Consider the following 12875-nt stretch of genomic DNA (forward strand, 5'->3'; position numbering starts at 1 on the left):
ACCCCAATAAAATTTGTGACCTTTTTTCCCACAAATAGAGCTTTCTTTTCGTGGTATTTGATGACCTCTGTGTTTTTTTTTTTTTTTGCGCTTTAAGCAAAAAAAGACCAACAATTTAAAAAAATCTGCTATAAAACATATCCATTTAAAAAAATGTAAAAAATCTAATTCCTTCATCAATTCAGGCATATACAGTGGGGATGGAAAGTATTCAGACCCCCTTAAATTTTTCACTCTTTGTTATTATGCAGCCATTTGCTAAAATCATTTAAGTTCATTTTTTTCCTCATTAAAGTGGTTGTATACCCGCTGAAATTTTTTTTTTTTTTTTTACCCCTGTAAAGCAAAAGGCATAATGAGCTAGTATGCTAGTATGGAGTCACGATGTCATCACTCCCGCGCATGTGCACAGGAGATTTTTTCCCGGCAAGGTCCGGCAGTTGCCGGGCCTTCAGCCGAAAATCCCCTGTGCGCATGTGCCGCTGCAGTCAGCGGCTGATAGCAAGGGGAATATCTCCTAAACCGTACAGGTTTAGGAGATATTTTTTTTACCTACAGGTAAGCTTACCTGTAGGTAAAAGTTAAAAAAAAGACTATACAACCGCTTTAATGTACTCACAGCACCCCATATTGACAGAAAAACACAGAATTGTTTACATTTTTGCAGATTTATTAAAAAATAAAAACTGAAATATCACATGGTCCTAAGTATTCAGACCCTTTGCTGTGACACTCATATATTTAACTCAGGTGCTGTCCATTTCTTCTGATCATCCTTGAGATGGTTCTACACCTTCATTTGAGACCAGCTGTGTTGATTATACTGATTGGACTTGATTAGGAAAGCCACACACCTGTCTATATAGGACCTTACAGCTCACAGTGCATGTCAGAGCAAATGAGAATCATGAGGTCAAAGGAACTGCCTGAAGAGCTCAGAGACAGAATTGTGGCAAGGCACAGATCCGGCCAAGGTTACAAAAAAAATTCTGCTGCACGTAAGGCTCCTAAGAGCACAGTGGCCTCCATTATCCTTAATGGAAGATGTTTGGGACGACCAGAACCCTTCCTAAAGCTGGCCGTCTGGCCAAACTGAGCTATCGGGGGAGAAGAGCCTTGGTGAGAGAGGTAAAGAAGAACCCAAAGATCACTGTGGCTGAGCTCCAGGGATGCATTCGGGAGAAAGTTGTAGAAAGTCAACCATCACTGTAGCCCTCCACCAGTCGGGGCTTTATGGTAGAGTGGCCCGACGGAAGCCTCTCCTCAGTGCAAGACACATGAAAGCCTGCATGAAGTTTGCTAAAAAACACCTGAAGGACTCCAAGATGGTGAGAAATAAGATTCTCGGGTCTGATGAGACCAAGATAGAACTTTTTGGCCTTAATTCTAAGCAGTATGTGTGGAGAAAACCAGGCACTGCTCATCACCTGTCCAATACAGTCCCAACAGTGAAGCATGGTGGTGGTAGCATCGTGCTGTGGGGGTGTTTTTCAGTTGCAGGGACAGGACAACTGGTTGCAATCGAGGGAAAGATGAATGCGGCCAAGTACAGGGATATCCTGGATGGAAACCTTCTCCAGAGTGCTCAGGACCTCAGACTGGGCCGAAGGTTTACCTTCCATCAAGACAATGACCCTAAGCACACAGCTAAAATAATGGAGTGGCTACACAACAACTCTGTGACTGTTCTTGAATGGCCCAGCCAGAGCCCTGACTTAAACCCAATTGAGCATGTCTGGAGAGACCTGAAAATGGCTGTCCACCAACGTTTACCATCCAACCTGACAGAACTGGAGAGGATCTGCAAGGAGGAATGGCAGAGGATCCCCAAATCCAGGTGTGAAAAACTTGTTGCATCTTTCCCAAAAAGACTCATGGCTGTATTAGATCAAAAGGGTGCTTCTACTAAATACTGAGCAAAGGGTCTGAATACTTAGGACCATGTCTTTTTTAATAAATCTGCAAAAATGTCAACAATTCTGTGTTTTTCTGTCAATATGGGGTGCTGTGTGTACATTAATGAGGAATAAAAAAGAACTAAATGATTTTAGTAAATGGCTGCATTATAACAAAGAGTGAACATTTTAAGGGGGTCCCCACTGTATGTATTCTGCTACATATTTTTGGGAAAAAAATCCCAATAAGCGTACAGTATATTGATTGGTTTGCGCAAAAGTTATACAAACTACTTTTGTTTTTACGAGTAATGGCAGCAATCAGAGACAAATCTGAAACTAAGTGACACTTTTTGGGGGCCAGTGACACCATTACACTGATCAGTACTAAAAAATGCACTGTCACTGTATAAATGACACTGACATGGAAGGGGTTAACATCAGGGGTGATCAAAGGGTTAACTGTGTTCCCTGGGTGTGTTTTCTAACTGTGTGGGGGATGGTGTAACTGAAAAAAGACATAAATCCATGTTTCTGCTTAGCAGAAACACAAGATCTCTGTCTTTCTTACTAGCAGAACGGCGATCTGCCTTGTTTACATAGGCAGACTGCCGATCCGCCTCTCTACAAATGATTGCCGAGTTCCCAGTGGACATGGCGTCCGCCGGATCTGCTGATTGGCTCCTGCTGTGTCCAATCACAGTGGGAGTGGGCCTCCAGCGGTGGCCCAGACTCGGAAGAAGAAATCACGTACAGGTATGTGATTTTGTGCTCCAGGACTGCCCTGCCGCAGTAAATGTACATGTGGTGGTTAAGGTGTCCTCAAGATATTTCATCCTGTGCTCCCTCTGTGAGGTCAAGGTGAGTTCCAAGACTTTCCCCTTTTAATAGTGGTCAATGAGGGTTGCCAACCAATAATGATCATCCTCCTTGATGCTACAGATTTTAGGGTCCTTTGGCAGGCTTTGAAGAATAAAGGAGCCCATACACCAAAATTTGTGGAGGCATGAGAAGCAGAGTCCTCAGGGTCAGTGAGGATTACAGTATCTGGAACAGCCTCCTCCAAGCCACATATTGAACTACTCCCAAGTAGGGATGAGCCCAGCACCCCCCGGTTCGGTTCGCAGCAGAACATGCGAACAGGCAAAAAATTTGTTCGAACACCATTAAAGTCTATGGGACACGAACATGAATAATCAAAAGCGCTCATTTTAAGGGCTTATATGCAAGTTATTGTCAAAAAAAGTGTTTGGGGACCTGGGTCCTGCCCCAGGGGACATGTATCAATGCAAAAAAAAGTTTTAAAAAGGTACGTTTTTTTCGGGAGCAGTGATTTTAATAATCCTTAAAGTGAAACAATAAAAGTCAAATATTCCTTTAAATTTTGTACCTGGGGGTGTCTATACATTGTCTGTAAAGTGGCACATGTTTCCCGTGTTTAGAACAGTCCCTGCACAAAATGACATTTCTAAAAGGAAAAAAAGTCATTTAAATCTACTCGCGGCTATAATGAATTGTCAGTCCCGGCACTACGGATAAAAGAAGTCATTGAAAAAAATGGCATGGGATCCCCCCAGTCCATTACCAGTCTCTTCAGGTCTGGTATGGATTTTAAGGGGAACCCCGTGCCAAAATTAAAAAAAAAATGGTGTGGGGTCCCCCCAAAAATCCATACCAGACCTTATCCGAGCACACAACCTGGCAGGCCGCAGGAAAAGAGGGGGGGACGAGAGAGTGGCCCCCCTCATGAACCGTACCAGGCCACATGCCCTCAACATGGGGAGGGTGCTTTGGGGTAGCCCCCCAAAGCATCTTGTCCCCATGTTGATGGGGACAAGGGCCTCATCCCAACAACCCTTGCCTGGTGGTTGTGGGGGTCTGTGGGCGGGGGGCTTATCGGAATCTGGAAGCCCCCTTTAAAAAGGGGACCCCCAGATCCCGGCCTCCCCCCTGTGTGAAATGGTAATGGGGTACAAATGTACCCCTACCATTTCACAAAAAAGTGTCAAAATGGTAAAAATGACAAGACACGGTTTGGGACAAGTCCTTTATTAAAAAATAAAAAAATAAAACTATCCCACGAAGTCTTCTTCTTGCTCCGACGGACCGGAAAAAAAAAAGTGAGCAACCTGCCTCCATGGCAGACGCTGTATGACGCGTCTTCGCTTTGATAATTCTTTTATAACTGAGGGCGGAGCCACACCGTGACATTCCCGGGTGATCCTGCCCCCCTCTGGACTTCCCTATGACTTTCTTGGGGTGTCAGAGGAGGCAGGGGCGCCCGTTTTCGTAACCGGGTGGCCCCACCCCCCTCTGATGCCCTGGGAAAGCCATAGGGAAGTCCCCGTGCATCAGAGGGGGGCGGGGTCACCCGGGAATGTCCTGCTGTGGCCCCACCCTCAGTTACAAAAGAACTCTCAAAGTGAACACGCGTCATACGGCGGGAGCCTCCCATGGAGATGGGTCGGTCGCGGGTTTTTTTCTAGTCCGTCGGCGGAGCAAGAGAAGAAGAAGAAGACAACTTTGTGGGACATTTTTATTTTTTAATAAAGGTCTTGTCCCAAGCCATGTCTTGTCATTTTTACCATTTTGACACTTTATTTGTGAAATGGTAGGGGTTGTACCCCATTACCAATTCACACAGGGGGAGGCCGGGATCTGGGGGTCCCCTTGTTGAAAGGGGCTTCCAGATTCTGATAAGCCCCCCGCCAAGAGACCCCCACAACCACCAGGCAAGGGTTGTGGGGATGAGACCCTTGTCCCCATCAACATGGGGACAAGGTGCTTTGGGGGGCTACCCCAAAGCACCCTCTCCATGTTAAGGGCATGTGGCCTGGTACGCTTCGGGGGGGTGCTCTCTCGCCCCCCTCTTTTCCTGCGGCCTGCCAGGTTGCGTGCTCGGATAAGGGTCTGGTATGGATTTTTGGGGGGACCCCTACGCCATTTTTATTTTGGCGTGGGGTTCTCCTTAAAATCCATACCAGACCTGATTTTGAGGGGGACCCCCATGCCATTTTTTTTTAAATTTTGGTTCGGGGTTCCCCTTAATATTCATACCAGACCCAAAGGGACTGGTAATGGACTGGAGGATCCCATGCCATTTTTTTCAATGACTTCTTTTATCTGTATTGCCTGGACCGACAATTCATTATAGCCGCAAGTAGTTTTAAATGACTTTTTTTCCTTTAGAAATGTCATTTTGTGCAGGGACTGTTCTAAACATGGGAAACATGTGCCACTTTACAGGTATACTATAGACAACCCCCAGGAACGAAATTTAAAGGAATATTTCACTTTTATTGTTTCACTTTAAGTATTATTAAAATCACTGCTCCTGAAAAATTTCCGTTTTTAAAACTTTTTTTGCATTGATACATGTCCCCTGAGGTAGGACCCAGGTCCCTAAACACTTTTTATGACAATACCATGCATATAAGCCTTTAAAATTAGCACTTTTGATTTCTCCCATAGACTTTTAAAGGGTGTTCCGCGGCTTTCGAATTTGCCGCGAACACCCCAATTGTTCGCTATTCGGCTAACAGGCTAACTTACGTTCGACTCGAACATCGGGCTCATCCCTATTCCCAAGGTTTCTGGGGACTAAAAACCATCTCTGAAGGTTTTACATATGTCTTCCTCTCCTCTTGTGTGATCTGTGTCGCAAGAATGGTGTCTGCACAAAGTGGGCCGTGAGAGGAAAGAAAGTCCTCCTCTTCCTCCCGCTGTTCTGCCTCGAGTGCCCTGTCCATAATGCCACGCAGAGTCTGATCCAGCAGGAACACAAGAGGGATTGTGTCACTGATGCATGCATTGTCAAGGCTCACCATCCTTGTGGCCTCCTAAAATGGTGACAGTACAGTGCATGCATACTTTTTCAGCAGCCATTGGTGTGGGGAAAAAAAGCCAAGCTGTGCTGAGCCTGTCCTTGTTCCATACTCACACAGGTACTCGTTGACGGCCCCCTGCTGCATGTGCAGGCGCTGCAGCATTGCCAAAGTCAAGTTCCACCTTATGGCATCCTTTAGCCTGACTCGTTGAATAGCCCCTTGAACACTTAACGGGTACTGGTGGTTCAAAGGACAAGTCAGCAGAAGAGGGCATGAAGGAGGAGGAGGAGGGGTGGAGCTGACAGATCTCGTTACATCACCGCCAGCTGTATGGAGACGTGGTGGCAAAACAAGCAGCAGCACCAGCTGTCCTGCATCCTTCCTAAGGGCAAAAAGCTAGCCAGTGTGCTGTGAACAAAATATATTGTCCCTGACCATGCTTGCTGGTCCACATGTCAGCAGTAATGTGGACCTTGCTGCTGACTGCTTTGTCCAACGATGCCAAAACATTGCCTTCCACGTGATTGTACAGATCTAGAATGTCCTTATGTGAAAAGAAATAGCGACTGGGAACCTGCCATTATGGTACAGCACATTCTAAAAATTCACGGAAAGGGGCAGAATGCACTGGACAGAAATGAAGGTGTTGTAAAGCAAGCAATTTGGACAAGCTGTAATTTAAATGCTGGGCATGTGGGTGGCAGGGAGTTTTTTTTTTTTTTATGCAGCAGCTAGGGCAGAGAAATTTGTTTGCTATACTCTACAGCTGGTGGTGTGCTGCTGGCAGACACGTTTCAGGGACCTGTGACACCCTTTGCTAAACCATCATCCCTGTCAGTGGAGGCTGCTGAGAGGTCATGAGATATAGCGGGGGTAGACATGAAAGGTGAGGAGTGAGGAAAAGAATTGTGTCCCTTGTGTGTGGCTTTCTGGTGCTCTTGCCAGCTGAGTGGTAGGAGGTTAAATGCCTTGTTAAGCATGTGGTACCCAAATGGCTGGTGTTTTCGCCATGCTTGATCTGCTTGCAGCAGAGATTGGAAAATGCAACAACGATGGCTGCCTCTGGAGTTTCCTGCGTGGGTTTCCTCCTGGTACTCTGGTTTCCTCCCACACTCCAAAGACATGCTGGCAGGTTAATTGGCTTCTGTCCAAAATTGGCCCTAGTATATGAATGTGAGTTGGGGACCCTGGATTGTGGGATCCTTGAGGGTAGGGACCTATGTGAGTGTGTGATGTATGTGTGGAGCGCTTCGTAAATTGATAATACCCAGATGTGGCACTAATGACAGATGGCACTAATACGTGGCACTGATGACAGATTGCACTAATACGTGGCACTGATGACAGATGGCACTAATACGTGGCACTGACAGATGGCACTAATACGTGGCACTGATGACACGTGACACTGATGACAGATGGCACTAATATGTGGCACTGATGACACGTGGCACTGATGACAGATGGCACTAATATGTGGCACTGACAGATGGCACTAATACGTGCCACTGATGACACATGGCACTGATGAAAGATGGCACTAATACGTGGCACTGATGATAGATGGCACTAATACGTGGCACTGATGACAGATGGCACTGATACGTGGCACTGATGACACTGATGACAGATGTCACTAATATGTGGCACTGGTGACACTGATGACAGATGGCACATGACACTGAGAGGTGGCACTGATGACAGATGGCACTTATACGTGGCACTGGGGACAGATGGCAGTGGGGACAGATGGCACTGGGGACAGATGGCAGGCATATGACAGCAGGGACAGGTGGCAGGGACATGACAGCAGGGACAGATGGCAGTGGGGACATTTTTTCTTCATTTTTTTTTTTTTCACTTACCGCCGCAGCGGTTTGCTCTCCCTCCTCACACGCTGTCTCTGTGTGAGGAAGGCGAGCCGGCGATGAGAGATGATCTCATATTTTTACATATAAGATCGTCTCTCATTGGCACCGCCAATCGCGCTGAAAACGGCAGCTATGATTGGCCGTTTTCAGCGATCTGTGACTGGCTGTGTCCAAGGGAGCGTGCATTGCAGAAGTAAACAGGAGGACGTCCAGGGACGGCCTCCCGGCAATTAGCGTCTGCGCTGCAGTTGTCTTTCGGCTATAGCGTGGGCGCGAAGAGGTTAACCTTAATACTATGACTATATATTATTGTTAATGATTGTATTGTTTTTGAAGTATATATGCCATATAGTTCGATATCGTATTACTTGTAACCTGATATTTCTTCAATAAAAATATTGAAACAAAAAAAAAGAGGACCATTGTAAGTACCCAGCCAGTGTTATATGGTTTGCCCAACTCTTGTAAATGCATCACAGCTTGGTCTGTTGCAAGTGAAAAATTAACAAATCTACAGGCTGGGCCAACATGAAATAAAACCATGTTACGCGGGAATTGCTAAACAGAAAGTGCTGTGCTAATGCCATTGATATCCACATCTTATATATAATTTCATTTTTTTGCCCATAGTTCCACTTTAACTGAATTATGAATTAATATCATCATCCGTTATTTTATGTAAAATATTTCTTTTAAGATATAGAAAATTGGACTGTATAAAGAGATTTTAGTAACAGTCTGTAGCACATTTAATAGATGAAAACATTTTCTTCTGGCATTAAATTAAGATTAATGAGGGTCTTAAAGCCCTCCTATGGTTTCCAAAGAATTAAGCCTTTTTTTCTCCATTGTTAGACAGAACAATCCATGCTTTACCTGCTTAATTGTATTTTTTTCTCTACAAAATGGCCAGACTCCCAATGGCTGACAGCGAATCATTTTAAAACGAAGAGCAATTAGCAGCCAGCAATTTTCCCCTTCTTTATTTTTTTTTTTTTCATTACGTCAACTTGATTCTATGTCAAGTTTCACATTAGCTAATAAAAGCTGATATTCGGCAAGATAATTTTCACATTAAAAAGTATCAACTAACGCATTAAATGGTAATAAATTGAATTTAGATGACTGAACACAACATAATTACATAATTTGATTTTGGGGAAAAAAGTGTTTCAATTTCATGCGTGTTGAGATGATTGATTGAAAACCACGTGGAATATACTGTATGGAAATGAACTTAAATGGCAGGCTAAATTGCTGGGGTGATCTATTACACTATTATGAAAATTATAATTTAGAAAAAGTAAGTATAGATGGAAATGTTTAATTTCAAAGCTAATTGAAACAGTAAATGTTTTTAGATGTCAGAACTATAGGTAACGTAGAGAAATGATAAAGGTTATAAATTACGGGGTGAATACCTTGCTGAGGCATATAATAATTAACAACTGCTGGATGGAAAAGTAGAATGCATTGAAGGGTAAGAACAGTATTGCAACACAAAGCTCCATAGGCTGTGGCTCATTTTCCTTGGTGGGAGATGGCTAATTTATTATACTCTATCGCCTGAAGGTGCTAAAGTGTGATTCTGACTGAGGGAAGTTTTATGGAGCTTTATGTTTCACATATTTTTTAATGAAAGGATAATTGCACCTTGGTTTTTTTTTTAAAAATATATAGTAGTTGTAAAGAAAAGTATGCAGTTATGATTGTAAAAAGTACTTTAGTCTAGGGATAAACTTTGTGTTGGGGTTGAGCATTCATATGACTTGAGCCCAACCTGTTCACAGTTTGATGAACGGGCTAACAAACTGTCCAGAGTGGGCCAGTTCCTATATGCAAAGCTGCATTTCTGATGCAACATGAAGTCTAAAATAACATCGTCAAGAGGGTCTGGCATTTCAACACTTATTATCCTGAAGGGTAGAGAAACCAAATCTATTCAATGAGCTGATGTCATGATTTGGAGTCAGGCTCGTAGCTGTAGCAGTAGTGAGGCACCCACAGATTAGCTGAATAAATGTAGAAGCAGGTCAGCCTGGTGGATGACACAAGCACTCCTGAGTCTAAGCACTAACCACGAGAGTTCCTGATGGTGAAGATGGATTTTGCTGTATGTGGTGGAGTGGAGGTGGAGTACATCTCCACCTGTTCACCAGAGCTCCTGATGTTGTACATGGGTTTTGCTACATGTTAGTACCAGGTCATGGTCCTCACGATTGTCCCACCAGGAGGTGAACAAGCCAGAGTCCAGTAACAAATAAAGCAGGTAGGGATACACAGAAGCATACTCATTAAACAAATCAAAGGTCAGTAACAAGTGGTTGCAGGTTGGGATCAAGCAGAAATGTAGTAGAGGAACAAGCCAAGGATCGGTAACGAGTAATAGCGAAGATACGGGCAGCAGCAAAAGTGACAAGAGTGACATATTGGCTGAAGAGAGCACAATAATCTGGAAACCAGGAAGTGCAAAGGCATGGCTTTAATTTAATGGGAGAAGCATAGAGTTTGAGGTTTAAGACAAACAGGGTTTCAGGCAGGCTCATTCAAGGAATTGTCCAGGGAACTGTGCAGCATTCTAGGTGGCTCTGCAAGAAGAGTTACTGCCAGACATAGCAGAGGTCCCAGGTTTGGATCTAGGCCCTGATAGCTGACTGGAAAGGCTGCTCAGGTAAAACAAGCTTCCTGTCCAGTGGAAACCCAGAACGCATAAAACATACAACAGGAGAGCCAGATTGAACAGCAAAGGAGCCCAATTGCCTCAAATTGCCTCTATTCTTCAAATGCTCACACTAAACATCCAATGTGTTTTGCTCCCTCTGTCTAAACTGACATATCCTGCATAACTGTTTCAGTGATTTACCTGCAGACCAAATATCTATTTGATTTTGCATTCCATTGAATCCATCTAGGCCTTGGTAAAGCCCACTGAACCCTATGAGAGAGGAGTCTTTGGTCCCTGAAACATTTTGAATGTTTTGTTTGAACATTTGATGAACCGTTGAGGCAATTTGGACTTTCGTTGTATGTTTTTTGCATGGTAGCTGGAAGTCTGTCATTTAGTGGTGTTATCACTACCGTCAATAAATGGCAGATCGTTAGGGATCTCTCATCATGATTGAGATGAATCTATATCACTGAATGACGTGGTTGAAATGGGAAATACATTAGGGGACAAATAAAAACATCCACATTAAAAAAAAAATGATGAAATTCTGTAAATCCAATATCAATTATGTTGTCCAATGATGTAGATCCATGTCAATCAAAAGGAGTGATACCTAATGCTGTTGACCCACCACCATGACAATGCTGTTAGTGACAGCTCTCCAGTGCTATTGAAATGTAAATACAGTGGTGGGGTCCCAGGTGATGTCACTGGCTGATTATGGTCATGAACATATTTGGTTAATGACCTCATACAGAATCCCCAGTACCTTTATTTACAAACAGAACCTGATGGGGATCTGTCATTTAATAGTAGTAGTAGTAGTAATACCTCTGCTAAATGACAGGTCCTCTTATTTGTTGACAAACAGAAGCTGTCAGGAATCTGTCATTTAGCATAGGTACTGCTAAGGCCACTATTTGTAAACAGAAAATGTCACTTTTAACCACCTCATTACCAAGCTATAGCCACAGTGCAGTTCTCTTGTTCTGGTAAGGTGTCCATGGATGTCTTCCCAAAATCATGCCCCCCGCATGCCCCCTGGGGTTACCATCTGGCATGCTGTGTGATTGCCCAATCACAGAGGCCCTTTACCATGTGATCAGCTTTGTTCAACCACAGCTGATCACGTGTAAACAAACTTGCTGGTTATTGGCATTTCTTCTTCATGTGCTGGGAACTGGCACATGTGACAGGGGACAGTGTAGCCCCATCAGTGTTAATCAGTGCCCATCAGTGCTGCCTACCAGTGCCCATCTGTGCCACCCATCAGTGCAGCCTATCAGTGCTACCTATCAGTGCCCATCAGTGCTACCTATCAGTGCCCATTGGTGCCAAATATCAGTGCCTATCAGTGCTGCCTATCAGTGCCCATTAGTGCTGCCTGTCAGTGCCATCTATCAATGCTCATCAGTGCTGCCTATCAGTGCCCATTAGTGCCGCCCATCAGTGCCCATCATTGCCAACTGTCAGTGCCCATCAGTGCCAACTATCAGTGCCTACCAGTGCAGTCTAATCAGTGCTGCCTATTCATTATAGCCTTATCAGTGCCTCCTCATCAGTGTCACCTCATCAGTGCCCACAGGTGCAGCCTATCATTGCCCATTGGTGCCGCCTATCAGTGCCTATCAGTGTCCATTAGTGCTGCCTATCAGTGTCCTATATCAATGCTCATCAGTGCTGCCTATCAGTGCCCATTAGTGCTGCCTAGAGTGCCCATCAGTGACAACTGTCAGTGCCATCAGTGCCCACTATTGCAGTCTAATCAGTGCCGCATATTAGTGCAACCTTATCAGTGCCTCCTTATCAGTGCCACCTCCTCAGTGCCCATCAGTGCTGCCTATCAGTGCCCATCAGTGCTACCTATCAGTGCCCATCAGTGCCGACTATCAGTGCCTATCAGTGCTGCCTATCAGTGCCCATTAGTGCTGCCTATCAGTGCCATCTATCAATGCTCATCAGTGCTGCCTATCAGTGCCCATCAGTGCTACCTATCAGTGCCCATCAGTGCCGACTATCAGTGCCTATCAGTGCTGCCTATCAATGCCCATTACTGCCGCCTATCAGTGTCCATCAGTGCCAACTGTCAGTGCCCATCAGTGCCGACTGTCAGTGCTTACCAGTGTAGTCTAATCAGTGCCGCATATCAGTACAGCCTTATCAGTGTCAACTCATCAGTGTCCACCAGTGCAGCCTATCAATGTCCATCAGTGCAGCCTCATCAGCGCACATCAGTGAAGAAGAAAAAATTCTTGTTTGCAAAATTTTATAACAGAAATTAAGTAAAATGTTTTTTCCTCCAAATGTTCAGTCCTTTTTAATTTGTTTAGCAAAAAAAAAAAGCCCAGTGGTGATTAAATACCACTAAAAGAAAGCTCTATCTGTCTAAAAAAAATTTTAAACATGTAATTTGGGTACAGTGTTGCATGAATTGTCATTCAAAGCGTGACAGCACTGAAAGCTGAACATTGGCCTAGGCAGGAAGGGGGTTAAGGTGCCCAGTGGTTCATTTTACTGCGTTTGCACGTGAACAACAGAAAATTGTATACTCCCCTTTCCGTAATTTTCCTTTCCTGATGCATCTTCATGGCAGCACACACTGGGTTGTGACACC

The sequence above is a fragment of the Aquarana catesbeiana genome, linkage group LG05, assembly GCF_042186555.1.
Source record: "Aquarana catesbeiana isolate 2022-GZ linkage group LG05, ASM4218655v1, whole genome shotgun sequence".
In the NCBI taxonomy this organism is placed as follows: Eukaryota; Metazoa; Chordata; class Amphibia; order Anura; family Ranidae; genus Aquarana; species Aquarana catesbeiana.